We start from the raw sequence: 14,344 nt of genomic DNA on the forward strand, positions 1-14,344 counted from the left end.
TTTGGATTCATGTTGAATTACACTAAAGCAAAAATCCCCTACTTGGAAAAAGGCTGCTAAATTTCATTTCATTTCAGAAGCTCAAAACCCCCATGTTTTCTAAACAGTCCAATCTCCCTGCATCCTTCAGATGACACTCACGTCACCTGGACAAAGCAGCATCAGGCTCCAGCCTTGCTGTGCCCTGAACCTGGATTCTACCCAAGACCAGATCTGAATCCTGTTCTGCAGAAGAGCTGGGAGAAAATCTGACTCCAGGTGAAATTCTCAGCATTTCTTGGGTCCTGGAGCTGCAAAAAGATTTTTTTTTTTTTTTTGTGACCAGGGCAGGGGTTCTGAATTGAATTCTGCCTTGGTTTGGGCAATATTTCTTTGGACTTAACAGGCACCATGAACTTCATGATTTCCATTAAATTTTACCATTTCTGCTGAAACTTTGTGCCATCAGAAGGTTTCCAGCCAGCCTTTCTTACAGCCAAACTCTGAATCTGCCTAGCTTTGGTTGTTTTTCTCAGCACAGTTGATTTCCTTTGCCCAAATCTCTTTGCTCCTACAAAAAGATACAGCAGCATCTTCAAACATACTTTGCTTAAAAACAGTTCTGACAAAACATCATGTTTTACCAACAGTCTCATTTTCACGCATATTTTTATAAAACATACCACATAGAAAACAGCACACATTTTAGCATATGTAGTCAAGTGCAAACTGCATATAGGAGGCATATGAAAGCATTCTGGTTTAATTTGAAATTTGCTCTGTTCAGGATCAGGTGGACTTTAAAATCTGGGATCACTTTGGGTGTTCCTCAGCTGAACCGGAGCCATTGGGAGCACAAAATAGTAGAGGCTGCTAATATAGAGCTTGTGAATATTCAGTGCACTTTAGCCTATGTCAGTGGATTTAAAGGCAGTTTGTAAATCAACTTCCCATTCTGTGACTTCCATTGCTGAGTCCAGAAGTTTAGTCCAGGCAAAATTTCCAAAAACAACAGATACCAATGACTTATTCTGGATATTTCAATGCTAAATAAGAGATGAAAATTAAATCTAAATGGTTTTAAAAAAAAAATCTGCAGCGTATCTCGATGTACAGGCTGTGAACGAATGAGAACAAGGGAAGCAAAATCAGACATTCAATGTATCAAATGTAATAAATCCTCTGAGGCTAATCAGCCCTCCTCCCCCCACTAACCTCAGCCCCACGCTATGCCAAATAGTGAAAGCAGATGTCTTACGAACAGGTAAAAAACAATCTGAATTCCCATTCCCCACAACTGAAACAAAATGTAGGGTTTGGGGTTTTGATTTGGGAAGCTTCCAAACTGAACTGCATGAGACATTTTATCCAAAGCCCTTCAAAGAAACAACGCAAAAAGAGGAATTCAATTTAGCTGGCACAAGGAGAGAAGATCTATTGTAATATGGAAGAAATTCAAACGCTAGAGGAGAGCAAAATGACATCTCAAATTGCTGTGATTTATCTTGCCTTGCCCACCTATATTTCTTCAAAATAGCAAGCTAACAAACCCAGTTGTAATGCTTAATACACAGAAATCCTCCCCTTTCCCTGTCTTTTTTTTCCCTCTAATTTTCTTTAAGGATTTGCAACTAAAAATGCTCCGTCTTTGGGCTTAGAAAACAAAATCTTTCCTATGATCTTCAAATTATTGCTCTTGGCATCAATCTGTGCATAAAGAATGTATTTTTAAGGTGCTTCACTGCTTGAGAGAATGTAAATGAAATAAGAAAAATATTATATTGGAAGAGCTGAGACAAGAGTTTTTCAGATCTGTGTGTGTATGTATTACAGGTTCATTTTCTTGACTAAATACTTCAGGAGCCTACCAGTGTGATTTACGTCCATCACAGAGACGGGTTGGGGTAACACAATATCATTCCTCGTTCTCTGACTCACAGCCTGGTTAGCTAGTTTAAGATGAGTCGAATTCAGCAGCTGACACTTTCAATAGCATCGTGCCTATTTATACACGCAATGAAACTGGATGGAAAAAGTTGTTTCCATCTAGTGGCTTTCTAGCGACAGATATGAAATTCAATAATCTCAATTCACTACCAATTAGCCAGATAGTTATATCCAGTGTCTCCTAGCCTGCTTTGAGTCAAACACAGTCTGCTCTTTGCTCTTTGCTTTGAACAGACTCTGGCCAGGCTTCGGTGTGCCAGACAGGCAACCTTTTGTACAGCCCTTGCCAGCCTCTACTGTCCAAACCGCAGCTCAGCACCGCGCTTGGCAGCCGTCCTGGCAGTACGTGTTTGTGGGCAACCCATTTCCCTCACGCAGAAGACCAAGGGCAGCATGTGTGTAAACTGGTGCTTGTGTCCCTCCTCTGGGAGCATCCGGAAGAGCAAAACCACCAGGTGAGGCTGCTATTCTCTGCCTGTATTTTACGTCTACTTAAAGGCACTTTTGGATCAAAATGATGCTTTCAGGGAAATGATGTATTAAAGATTAGAGCAATGTGGCTGGACAAAGCTTAAGGTGATGGCTGTACCATTTCCAGCTCTTTGCAGGATTGTGGAGCCTCAATACGTTATTAAGAGAGTTTTGCAAAGGGATGTTGGAGGTATTTTCAGAAAATGACTGAGGAGAATGCCTTTTTTTCCTTCCTTTTTCTTCTAATACTTGTACCACTGAAACAGCCCTCATTGCTGGAGCAGGTCTCATACCTGCATCTGTACAATTGTCTCTACAATGCCTTCTGTTGTTTGGGGATCTGCAGGGGAGATAACTAGCAGGAAAGGAATCTGATCTCAGTAGGTCTTTGTGAGAGTTTTGATGCAACCTTTAGCTAATTAGTTTCATTTAATATAAATTCTCATGGCTGAAGTTCTCAAGAGACAGGAGGACTGTTCTATGAAAGGAAAAAGCTCTTATCCTTAGCAATACTTTTGTATGCTCTTTCTTCTTGGGGGAAAAGGGGTAAGAGGTAGGCTGTGAAAAGCCACTATTGCCAGAACATAGTTGGAGGGTTAGGTTTTGTACAGTCATTCCTGTATGATATAAGAAACTGTAATACGTGTACCCATAAAATTCCAATTGATTTGTAGAACAAAATGAAATTACCCGAATAGCTGTAGAGACTCCACCTAGTTGAACTGATGTTGCATTGTAGTAAACTTTTAAAGTCATATTGACCATCACATTGCTATGAAATGTTTCCCTGTCGTGCCTTCCCTTGACCACAGCCCTTGCAGTCAAGAACCAGGTCCAGAAATGGAGGCGAGACTTGAACTGAAACCTTGAGAAGTCAGATCTGCTGCAACAGTCACAGGGAGCTCGGGCATATTTCTGTAGGTAGCCGTATGGCTCAGCCTGGGATCCTCTGTGTTAGCTGTTTCAGACGAGCCCTACAAGCACTAACCTGGACATGTTTATGTAGTATAGGTAAAGGAAAAACAGAGAACCACATTCCTGTCTGATGCTCAGAATATAAATCTGTCAGAGGAGCCTTCGGAAGAGATTTTGGCCGGGAAGTAATGAAGTGAAGGATCTGTAGGTGAGTACAGATGACTTAGTAAACTAACGTAATGGCTGATTGGGGAATTAGCAGCACTGGGGAAATCTGGAGTGAAACATACCCTGGACTTTCTTTGTGAGTATGCCACTCGAGTTTGCTGAACGTGAGTATTTCCTTAGCATTAATGGAGATACTGCAGAGAAAATTATCTGTTGCATTTTGACGTTTTTTTGCATCACTTGGAAAGCTCCTTCCCTCCTGCTTCCCTCCGACTCTGGGTGAACCGAGAGTTGTGCTGGCTGAGCATTCGCTCAGTCTGTGGTGGAGTCAGGGTGGGAAAGGGCCAAAAAAGAGCCAGGCTCTCCCTTCTCTATTGAAATTCAGTCTGCCTTAGTGGAGGGTTGGCACAGGGTAAGCAATGCTCAACAAAACCTGGGGCAGCTTGGAAAGCCAGAGCTTGAAACACAAGACTAGGTTCCTTTTCCACTGCTAGTCCTCCGCTCCAGAGAAGAACCAGGATTTAATTGATTTAAAGTGAAGCTGGATTTAGTTAAAAAGCAAGTTGATTTGTAACTGGTTGAGAAGTTAATCTTTCGGATCTTAAGATAAACTGAAAAAGAGATGGCAAAGATGTTACTCTACTTCATAAAGCCTGAGCTTCCTAGGCTAATGCACGAAGCAGTGCAGAGGAAAATATTCTGCCTTTTGTACCGCATTGGCCAAAGATTTTCCAATAATGAAACACAACTAGAAAATGGACAATGCTTTTTGAAAAATTAACAGTGTGCTATAATTTTCTGAGTGGCTGTTTATCCCTGTTTCTTCCCACCACTTTTTTAATCTCATCTCCTTATCTTTTCATTCCTCTTTCCCTGTCTTCTTTTCACTCTTTTCCTTACTCCTATGCCACTGAGTCTCTCTGTTCATTTTTCTGCTCCTTTACTGTTATTAATTCTCCCCACCCAACTGTTGCCTGGGTTAACTATTCTGGTTAAGCAGTAAGGTTGGAAAAGCCAGCACTTATTTTGAGAAGACCTTATGGGGAAAGAGGATTCATACTGTAATCTCAGGTGAGGGTCTAAACATTTCCCAAATTCTCTGACCCCTAAATATGAATATCATTTGACTTTGAATAATGAGCTATTCGTTCATCTCTATATAAAACCTCATGTATCCTGACAGTTCCCTATTGCCTTCCTGTCTGAAGTGGCTCAGGAGTATAAATTATTCTAGCGAAGGCTGGCAGTAATTTATGCTCAATAAATTGACTATAGATCTGCTTGTTTCAGTAGGTAGCATGGGAAGGACTTATACATTTTGCTAAATTCCCACATTTGTTCTCAGATGGACTCCACTCCATCCTGGTGCTGATCATGGGTCCCAAACCACCGTGACAGGCAGGAGCTCATGCACCTTCAGTGAAACTGCTCCTGTGAGTAGCAAGTTACTGGTGTAAGGAAGAGGTAGCCAGGCTGACCATTGAAAAGGCACTGGCAAAACAATATGGAAAATGGAGGTCATATTTTGTAAAATATGTAAAGGGCAACTGATGAAATGGAGATTAAGAATGGCTGTTCTTAAAAAAATCCCCCCCACTTTAACTGGCAGAAATTTACTGTATCTATCTCTTTAGACTGATTTTTCCTAAAAGAGCATGAAACTGATAGGCCATGTAATTTTTTGTTTTCTTTTTTTTTTCTTTTTTTTTTTAAATTGCAAAATGGACTAGTTCCTTTGTAGGACATCTGCAAAAAAGGGTGATACAATCCTTTTGTCTAAGATGCAAAAGACAGAAAGTAATTCATCACCTTTCAAGCACAATTTATTATGGGTCAGGGAGAAAGGTTTCACTCATGATCATTAGGTTTTAGCGGTGCAGATGCTGGACATGATGAACCAATGAGGCTTATCAGGTGTGATAATCAAAACAGATTTTCTTTTGTATCTATCTGCTGTCATTTCCTTTCTCTCATAGAGAAATCTAGTTTTCAGACACTGACTACCGTTTCATAAATATGGACATATTCGTCTATTGTTCTGTGTGGAAATTATCACCTGATATTTTAAATCAGAGTGATGGGTACGATTATCATGCCCGAAGTTTGATGTAAGTTTTGAACCTGCATGCCTGGGCCACGTGGGAGCAGCAAGGGCAGCTCCACCTGCCTGGGCACGAGCACTGCTCTTTTCCTTCCACGAGTGCCTATAGTCATGGCAGCCATGCTAACGCAAAGCAGTGGGCCAGGCAGATGCATTCCACAGCCCACATGTGATCAGTGGGCCCCAGGCTGGTTACCTTGCATTAAGCATATGCACAGAAATTTTGGGCCAGATGCTGCTGTGAGCACTGCACAGGCAGAGCCCTATGCAGTCTCTCTGTAGACAAAAGGCTTTGTGGGGCTGCAGGGATCTGCGTGCAAGTGAAAATCTGGTTTATGGTAATGAACATAATTAAAGGGCCAACTTTGCATTGCGGTGTAATTCTGGCTCTATTGAGTCAATGAAAATCCGGCTGTTGAATTCAATGAATCCACGGGGCCACCCCTTCCATCAGTCCAGCCACCCACATAATTCAGCTTTGCTTTGCTTTGCAGTTTTATAAACGTAACTATTAGCATAGCACCTGAATGCCTCACCCATTAACAGCTCTGCAGTGTGGTGAGACGCTCACAGTGGGGCTCACTGAGAGAAACAGAAAAGAAAAATACAGCACTGAGGGGGTTTGCTGACAATGTGTTTTCAATACTTGTCAGTTGTATAAACTGAGGCACCGTCAGCTCCAGGTACCTCAACCAGCCCAGACTACTGTGGGGCAAAGGCAGAAACAGACAATGTCCAAAAACTGACACCTAAGAGCTAAAGTTTACAGATTAATATTGAAACCTCTGAGTTTCCCTAAAGGCAAGGAGAAGTACAGACTTCGCTGCACTAGATGCCTCTGTGCACCTGTATCGCTAAGTCTGTTGAACAATTTTCCAGTGGGGACTGAATCTATATCTCTACATACATATATATACAGTATATATACACATACACACACACACACGTATATACACATATGCACCAGTAGCCATGTATGCATATACGTAATTATCAGAAAGCTGCCTGTGTTTCCAAGGACAACTGAGGATTCAGAAGTATTGCTCCAAATGCTGGCATCATCCTGGTCTTATTGGAAATCAAAGAATTTGTGACTGCAAAGCCTGACAAGACAACAACAACATTGGTCCCATTATCAAACAACAATCAACATTTATAACAAAATGAAGATTGAGTCAGTTACATGCAAAATCAGTTGTTGCAGGTTTTTGGCAAGGGGGAATTCTTTTCTCCTCTTCTCTTCTTCTCCTCTCCTCTCCTCTCCTCTCCTCTCCTCTCCTCTCCTCTCCTCTCCTCTCCTCTCCTCTCCTCTCCTCTCCTCTCCTCTCCTCTCCTCTCCTCTCCTCTCCTCTCCTCTCCTCTCCTCTCCTCTCCTCTCCTCTCCTCTCCTCTCCTCTCCTCTCTTCTCTTCTCTTCTCTTCTCTTCTCTTCTCTTCTCTTCTCTTCTCTTCTCTTCTCTTCTCTTCTCTTCTCTTCTCTTCTCTTCTCTTCTCTTCTCTTCTCTTCTCTTCTCTTCTCTTCTCTTCTCTTCTTTCCTCCTTCTCTCTCTCTCTGCCCCCCCCCCCCCCCCCCCCCCTTATGGTCTGAATCCAAATGACACTTCTTTTCTCTCTTTTAAAGGACATGCTATCTCTACAGAGTATATGTTTTCCATCTGGAATTGCATGTGGGCTATAATTGGGGTTACCTGTAAGTTTGGGAATGTAAGACTCTAGCAGACAGATGTGAGTATTTCAAGGGAATAAAAAGACATCCCATATTTTTCCAATCACTTTACAGTGATTGTTGCTTTTTTTATGAGCAAAATAATCAAATGAGTCATTTCACCCCCTACTCCCCGCCTTTATGTCAGTAGCTCAGACATCAATGAAGATGTGCTCTCCAGTGCCAGGATAATGTCCAGCTTTTACTGCCACAATGTCAGAACTTCCATTTTCTGCCCTACAACCAAAAAATTAACTTCAGGAAAAGGAAAATATCTCTCCTTTCACTGTTGCCCTTCTATCCATCAAATAAAATAAAAGTTCTGTTGGATTAGTCATGTTTAACTCACACAAAAAGTCTAGGATTAGGTGTCATCCTTCCTATCTCACACAAAAAAGCCAAGTTAAATAAATGTCTGCTCATCATTTCAAGTAGGAATGAACTTAAACTGGATGTCTACTATGACTATAGCTAAGCTTTGGGCTTTGCTGCCGGATTCTCAGGTAGCTATGGCCTTCTTGTTAGGAAGCTGCTGCATGGATCAGTGCAGGGAGGTCTAGTCTCCATCCCAACCAACTCACATGGGCTCTACATGCCTTATATCTCAGTTGGCTGCTCTTGTGGGTGTTTCTAAATGTCTAATACTTACCAGATCTGGAGTTTGTAGAGCTTTTGTACACAGCCTAAATTCAGTCTCATCTATAAGGGCTAATCCCATATGTACTGAGATACCCTTGTGCAGATAATGCTGATTCATACAATGTCACCTGCCCACTGAGCCATACCAAAAGGGCTCACTTTACTCCCCAGACCATCTTTACTCATATTTTTTACATAGTAGTTAAAAGTCAGTGATTCTTTGACATTTCCTCTTGATGATTATCTTTTTGTGCCTTTAATTGTAAGACAAGCACTAACATGTTTTGGCATTTTTTTTCCAAATAGTTGGCCAGCGACTGGTATAAAGTATTATCAAAATTCCTTCAATGAATGGACAGTGAGACTGAGGAAACATTTTGTCAGGGAAAGGGGAGAGGGAAGAAGAAAGATAAGTAGCTGTCCTTCAAACTCAATATCAGATAAGGATGTCTCCTAAGGAAAAAAAGCCTAAATTGTAACAGGAGCAGAAGCATTATATATTTAATTGCAGCAGCTCCTGGTCTTTCATGAAGAGAGCCTCTAATCAAGGACTTTGATTATAAGGGACACAGCTGAGATAAAAATCTTATACAACTTTTTGAAAAGAAAAATTCCTCAACCTGGTCTTTTAAGAACACGTTAGGTAGTACAAACTAAAACCATGTTATGAATCAAGTCCACTTTTCAACAAGGATACCTTTTGCTTTGTTTACCTAAAATGTGATAGAGTGTCCAGTATATAGAAAAAGTAGTTCATCCAAACACTGGCACAGGAAAATGCTTAAACAAACAGCAGGAAAGGCCATTAAGATGAACTCTTATATTTAAATAAGATAAGCATTAAATGTGTTGCTGAAGTAGACCCAACAAGCTGGGGCCCTCTTCCTTCAGTGAGAAAATTCCCTAGAGCCACAACACAAGGACATATCCCAACTCATAATGGTAAGCAAGAAGTGCATAGTCTTCTTCCACCTCACTTTCTTTTTTCATTTGTTTTACCTCATTTTAAACTGAAGATTTCATCCTGCAAACTCTCAAATCCTTCTGTAACTTCACACATGTAAATTGTGCTGTTCTAGCAGTATAGTGATCTATTCATGTGAACAAAGTTATAGAAGTTGTTAAAAATTGATGGGATTCTCACAGCAATTTAGAAAGTCCGTAAGACCTAGAGCCTGTAGGAAATTCATACAGCTTCTAGCACAAGGTGTCCCCACCTGTCGTTAGTGTCCATATGTGTTATTATAAAATGTTATAAAATTGAGTTGTCTTTCAAGGGAAATGTAAAGCACCCATTTCTAGGTTTGGTGGTTTTTTTTGTTTAGTTTTGTTTTTTTGTTTTTGTGATGCTTGGGAATATTTAGAAAGCAGCAACACAAAATACATATTTGAGAACAAATCAAAACAGAGTTGGAGCCCATAACTACTCTACAGGGTCTCTTTAAAGAGTAAGCTATGAAACAAACTCTAAACTGAGATCAGTCTAAGCATCTAAGCTTTATATTAAAGAACGGTTATCCATCTGTCATCTGTTTTGTGATCCTTATCCATGCCTACACGTGAAGTCCTCAATCACATCCACCTCTTCTGCTAACCAGCTGCAACTTGAAGAGTTTGGCCTGTCTTCAGAGCTGTTTTCATCAGTTCCAACTTCATTTTCTTTAACCCAAATCTGCAGGTTGTGCAAAGTGTGTAGTTTTGGGATCACCAGTCCAGGCACTGAGCAGCTGATTCTGCCTCCTGACGATCGGGCTCCTATCGCTGTGCAATTTGTGCCCAAGTGCTGAAAGGGGCTTGTGCCTAAGTGATAAAAGAAATGTGCTTAAGCCTGAATGAAACCCAGTCCTTTGCTGCCAGCTCGGCACAAGGTAAACAGTGGAAAACCCGCACGGTAGAGCGCAAGTGAAATGTTGCATAGCTGTAAAGCTGACCGCGGTCGGAAGATGAATTGCTTCCACTCGGGGTCTGATCCAGGTGGAGTGAGCTCAGCGGGACTCTATCCAGTGGAAATTAATTCTGGACTTCACTGATTGCAGGAGGTGACTGTCTGGATGCCACCACATCTCTGATTCATGAATGAGAACACAGGATGGTTCCCACTGCTTTTACTACCTTTTTCTGTCCATCTATCAGAGCTTAGAAGAGAGTTGTTGCCTAGACCCTTTAAGTCACCAAGTTAAACCCAACACTCGCATTACACTTTGCCTTTTTGTGAATCTGCAGCTGTAAAATACTGACTCAACAGATCCATTCAATGTGGGGACTCATTTAGATTGTGCCATATCTACTGAATTTCCTGATAAAAATACGTTTTTACTACTGTACTTAGCATAACACAGCCCAGCCCAGTTAATGGAAAAGGAGTGAGACTCTCTTCCATCATCAACAAAAGTCTGCTCCAGCTGCCCAATCCTTACTTCAGGTGATGAAGTGTGAATCAGACAGAGCGCAGCTCAACTTTCACGTGCAGGATTAGCTGGCAGCATTGCTGGAGAGAAAAATAATCTTTTCACCATTAAAATGAGCAAATCTGATCTGGAGTCAAAGGAGCACCCTCCAATGCCATTCTTCACAGAGTGGCCTTTTAGCACAGAAGCACACTTGAGCCCATTTCCTAGTTGTTAATGGAAGAGCAATTCCGTTACTCCCTTGGATATGTAACAACAGAGACTGGTCTGTTAATACCTTTTTTGCCCAGTTTGTTGATAATTCTAGGAGAGTTACACTGACTTTTTTCTTTCTTCCCCTCTAGTTATCCATGGCAAAAAAAACAAAACAGTTTTCTCAACAGAGACTGCTACCTGTTGATTTACATGCAGTAAACATTCAATGCTAATCTAAACTATGAAAATAGGACTCCCTTTATTTAACTTCAAGGATGGCTCCTCACTGAGTTGGAAAAAAGAGGAGAAAATGGAAAGAAGCTGTTTGTAAGAAACATCAGAATATAGCGGGCCAAATTCTGCTATCAGTTCTGCAAAAAGATGGCATCAGATCTTGGCCCAGCAAAAAAAATCAAGAACATCTTTAATTATTAGCATGTGAACAATTATTTTTGGAAGGGCTATATAATATAAAATATGCTTGTGGGATCACCACTACTTCCACGCTCTGATTTAACTACATGCCTATGTCTTGCTGGAAAGCACTCACTACTTGAAGGACTGAAATGCAGAAAAGATGTTGAGCACCTAAGTCTTCCTTAAGGAAACGTGCTTGATTCCAGTGATTTTTAGCCAGGAGCTTTTATCCGAGGGTTTTAAATATTCTTTAGAACCAGATTTAAACCTTCAAATCTAGACTACAATGTGGGCCCTGAGCTGATTTTGTTTTTCACTTGTCTAAGTAATTAAAGCTAGAAAAGATCAGCCTCAGACTCTTTCACATGGTTTGCATGAGAAAGAACAAAGATCTTCAAGGGAACAAAAAGCAACTAAAACCATCTTAATCCTGACTCAGCTATTTTATTATTAAGGAGCAATTTTGGGCCTAATTCTGATTTTGAATATGAAGCTGCACATCACAGGATAGCTGATTTTTACCAGAGAAATGTCACATGCCTCTGAAAACAAGCACGCCATCAGTTTTAAACAAGAAAAGTGGCAATATATAAGTAAACTAGGCACAACTATTTTGTAATCTTACAGTTCAAATATGAAAAAAGAGCCCTCTCTACAGCATTTATTGTGGTTAAACATTGCACAGAGAAGACAGGGCTTCTCTTATGATAGCAATGAACTATCTCCCCATTTTCAGCTCATTTGCCTAAGCCTCTCATTTCCTCAGTTTTTTGTTATTAATAAACTGTAGCTACTGAAACAGAGACCAAACAGTTGTTTTTTTTTTTTTCAGGCTGGGTTGTACCTCTTTCCAGAAAGCAAGTCTCTATGTAAATATTACTTGTTGCTACCCACTTATCTTTTATGCCTGTGAGTCACCACACTTTATGTATCTATCTGGCGTAAGGGCTTCACGTGATACTATTCTACGGCCAGCTAAAAATCAGGTGTTTGGATAAAATTCTTCAGAATCTGTTAGAGAAAAAACCAGCAACCTATGTCTGTTAAGTCAAGCTGTAGTGAGCCTTTCTCATCATAGCTCCAGGACTTGAGATAAAACTTTTTCATTGAGATCCTTTTCCCAGTTCCATCAGTATGATCTTCTGTTTGAAGACAGTCCCACTATTTCAGCAGGCTGGGTTTCTATAGCCCACAACTCAAGCCTTCCGTTTCTTCCTCCACCTAACTGCCCACAACAGAGTTGAAAGAAATGAGCCAGTAAATACCCCCAAAGAAATAAATTCCCAAATCAGCATGGTAATAATAATCATAATCAAATAAAGTCTAACAGTAAGTAAATTTTTAAATTAGTGAGATTTCTAGAAGACTACCAGAGACATTTTGCTGCTATGGGTTTTAAACAGGAGCTGGGCAGGCACTGCACTGATAAGAAATAATATAAAACCCTTGCGATATACGGGTAATTGACCCCCACTGTAAGATTAACATTAGAGACAGGTCTGCACCAAACTTCTGGGCCTTTAACATCCTAGAATTTGTGTAGGATGGTGGGCAAGTCCTGAATGTGAATCTGTAGCGTAGCACCCTGCTTGACACTTTCCAGACCTGAACATGCATGTGCCATCACTGTGAGCTTTGGTGCTGTGATTCATTTGGCAGAGACACCTTCTCTAATTAAAACACGCCATTATAACCTCTTGCAGGATTTGCCTTAATCACAGGAGTAGTTAACTGACATAGAAAATGGGATATTTTGTTTAGGGTACCTGCTGTTATAAGCTGATTATATATGATACAGTCCACCAGGATATATTCAAGCAAGTTCATTACACCAAGTCTGAGTTTTAAAAAACAAATTCCTTCTACAGCTGTAAAATTTGCTCATCCTCCGAACACCAGAGCTTAGTGTGCTCATTCAGTCTGGAAGAAATGTATGACTCATGCAAGGAAATACCTTCTGGCACGATGCATAATTGTTCCAGTGAACTCACTGCAGCTAGGGATTACTGAGTTGGTCTGAAATGACAGAATAAACATTTAATAGGGAACAAGAGTATGTTGTATGCTTCTATGCTGGGTTGGCTTAAATTACTGAGACGGACATCTCAGTGGCATCAGCTGGAATTACTGGAGGTTGAGCCTGGTAGATCATGAGTTTGCTCTGACATAATAAGGAACATATTCAAAGCTAAATAAAAAATAATACTTAGCCACCACCAAAAAAGAGTATTTTATAGGGGTTTCACAGGAATCAATTCTACCAATAATTATATTCCCTTTTCATCAAGGTTGTGAAGATAAATAAAAAATTTATTTGCTGATAAAGTGCATAGATTATGCAAAGGTTGGCGGAAAAATAAATACTAATGAGAAAATAGTCACTGAGAGGAATGAGGTAAACTAGGCAAATCCAAACAAAGCACACATCAACAGATCCAAATGCAAAGGTAGACATTCAGGGATGAGAAATGGAGGCCATGCTTTTAGAAATAAGGACCAGTATCCTGGAAAGTGGTGATTCTGAGAAGTTTCTTGGATAAAAACACATGAGCAACTGAACCCGAGCTCCCAGCTCAATCCTGTGGCAAAGAGGGCTAGTGCAATCCTGGGGTGAACAAGCTAACACACAGTAAGGGGAAGGGTATGCTGCTTTGCAGTGATTAGACTTCTTAAATGCAGCTGTAAACCCCTTTTACTAGAAAGACATTGGTATATCACCTACAAAGATTGCCTTGTGCCTTTAGAGCCGATAGATCTGGTGTCTCTATTTTTCCAGTAGAAGGAGGAGTGTAAAAATCTATTCAAAGCCTAGAGAAAATGCTGAGAGCGACAGACTTGATGTTCAGTTTGATTACTTTATCACTTGATCATAACATCTAAAATACCCTTTTGGGAAACTCAGGATTTTTAATTTATCATAAAAGGGAGTATGAAACACTGATGATTTAAAAAGTAGATCAGACAAAACTAGTAATAACTAAAAAAAAAAAAAAGCAAACAGACAAAGCTTCTTGGCAGTGAAAGCCATGAGAACTGAGGGATTCTTTATTTCTTGATGTCTACAAAGTAAAATTACATTCCAACCTGAAAATGACGCTTTGCCAAAAAAAAAATGCTTTCATCAGGGTCAAGTGATTTGTCTCAATGGAAGAGTAACTGAATGAAATTCAGTTGAACGTGATACTCAGAAGAATAAACTAGATCATTTAATGGCACTTCTGCCCGTAAGTCCATGAATATTCATATAAATCAGGATCATGAAACTGTGCTTTTGCTTTTCCTTTCAGCTATGTTCACATATTTCTTGTGCACTAATTTAAAAAATCTGAGCTCAAATTAATCACCAAGTTTCCCTTGGTTTCCCAATGCCATCCAAAACCTGTAGACTCAGATCTAAACC

This window comes from Nipponia nippon, unplaced genomic scaffold (genome assembly GCF_047370975.1).
Source record: "Nipponia nippon isolate SJK-2023a ecotype South Korea unplaced genomic scaffold, ASM4737097v1 scaffold_5, whole genome shotgun sequence".
Classification (NCBI taxonomy): domain Eukaryota; kingdom Metazoa; phylum Chordata; class Aves; order Pelecaniformes; family Threskiornithidae; genus Nipponia; species Nipponia nippon.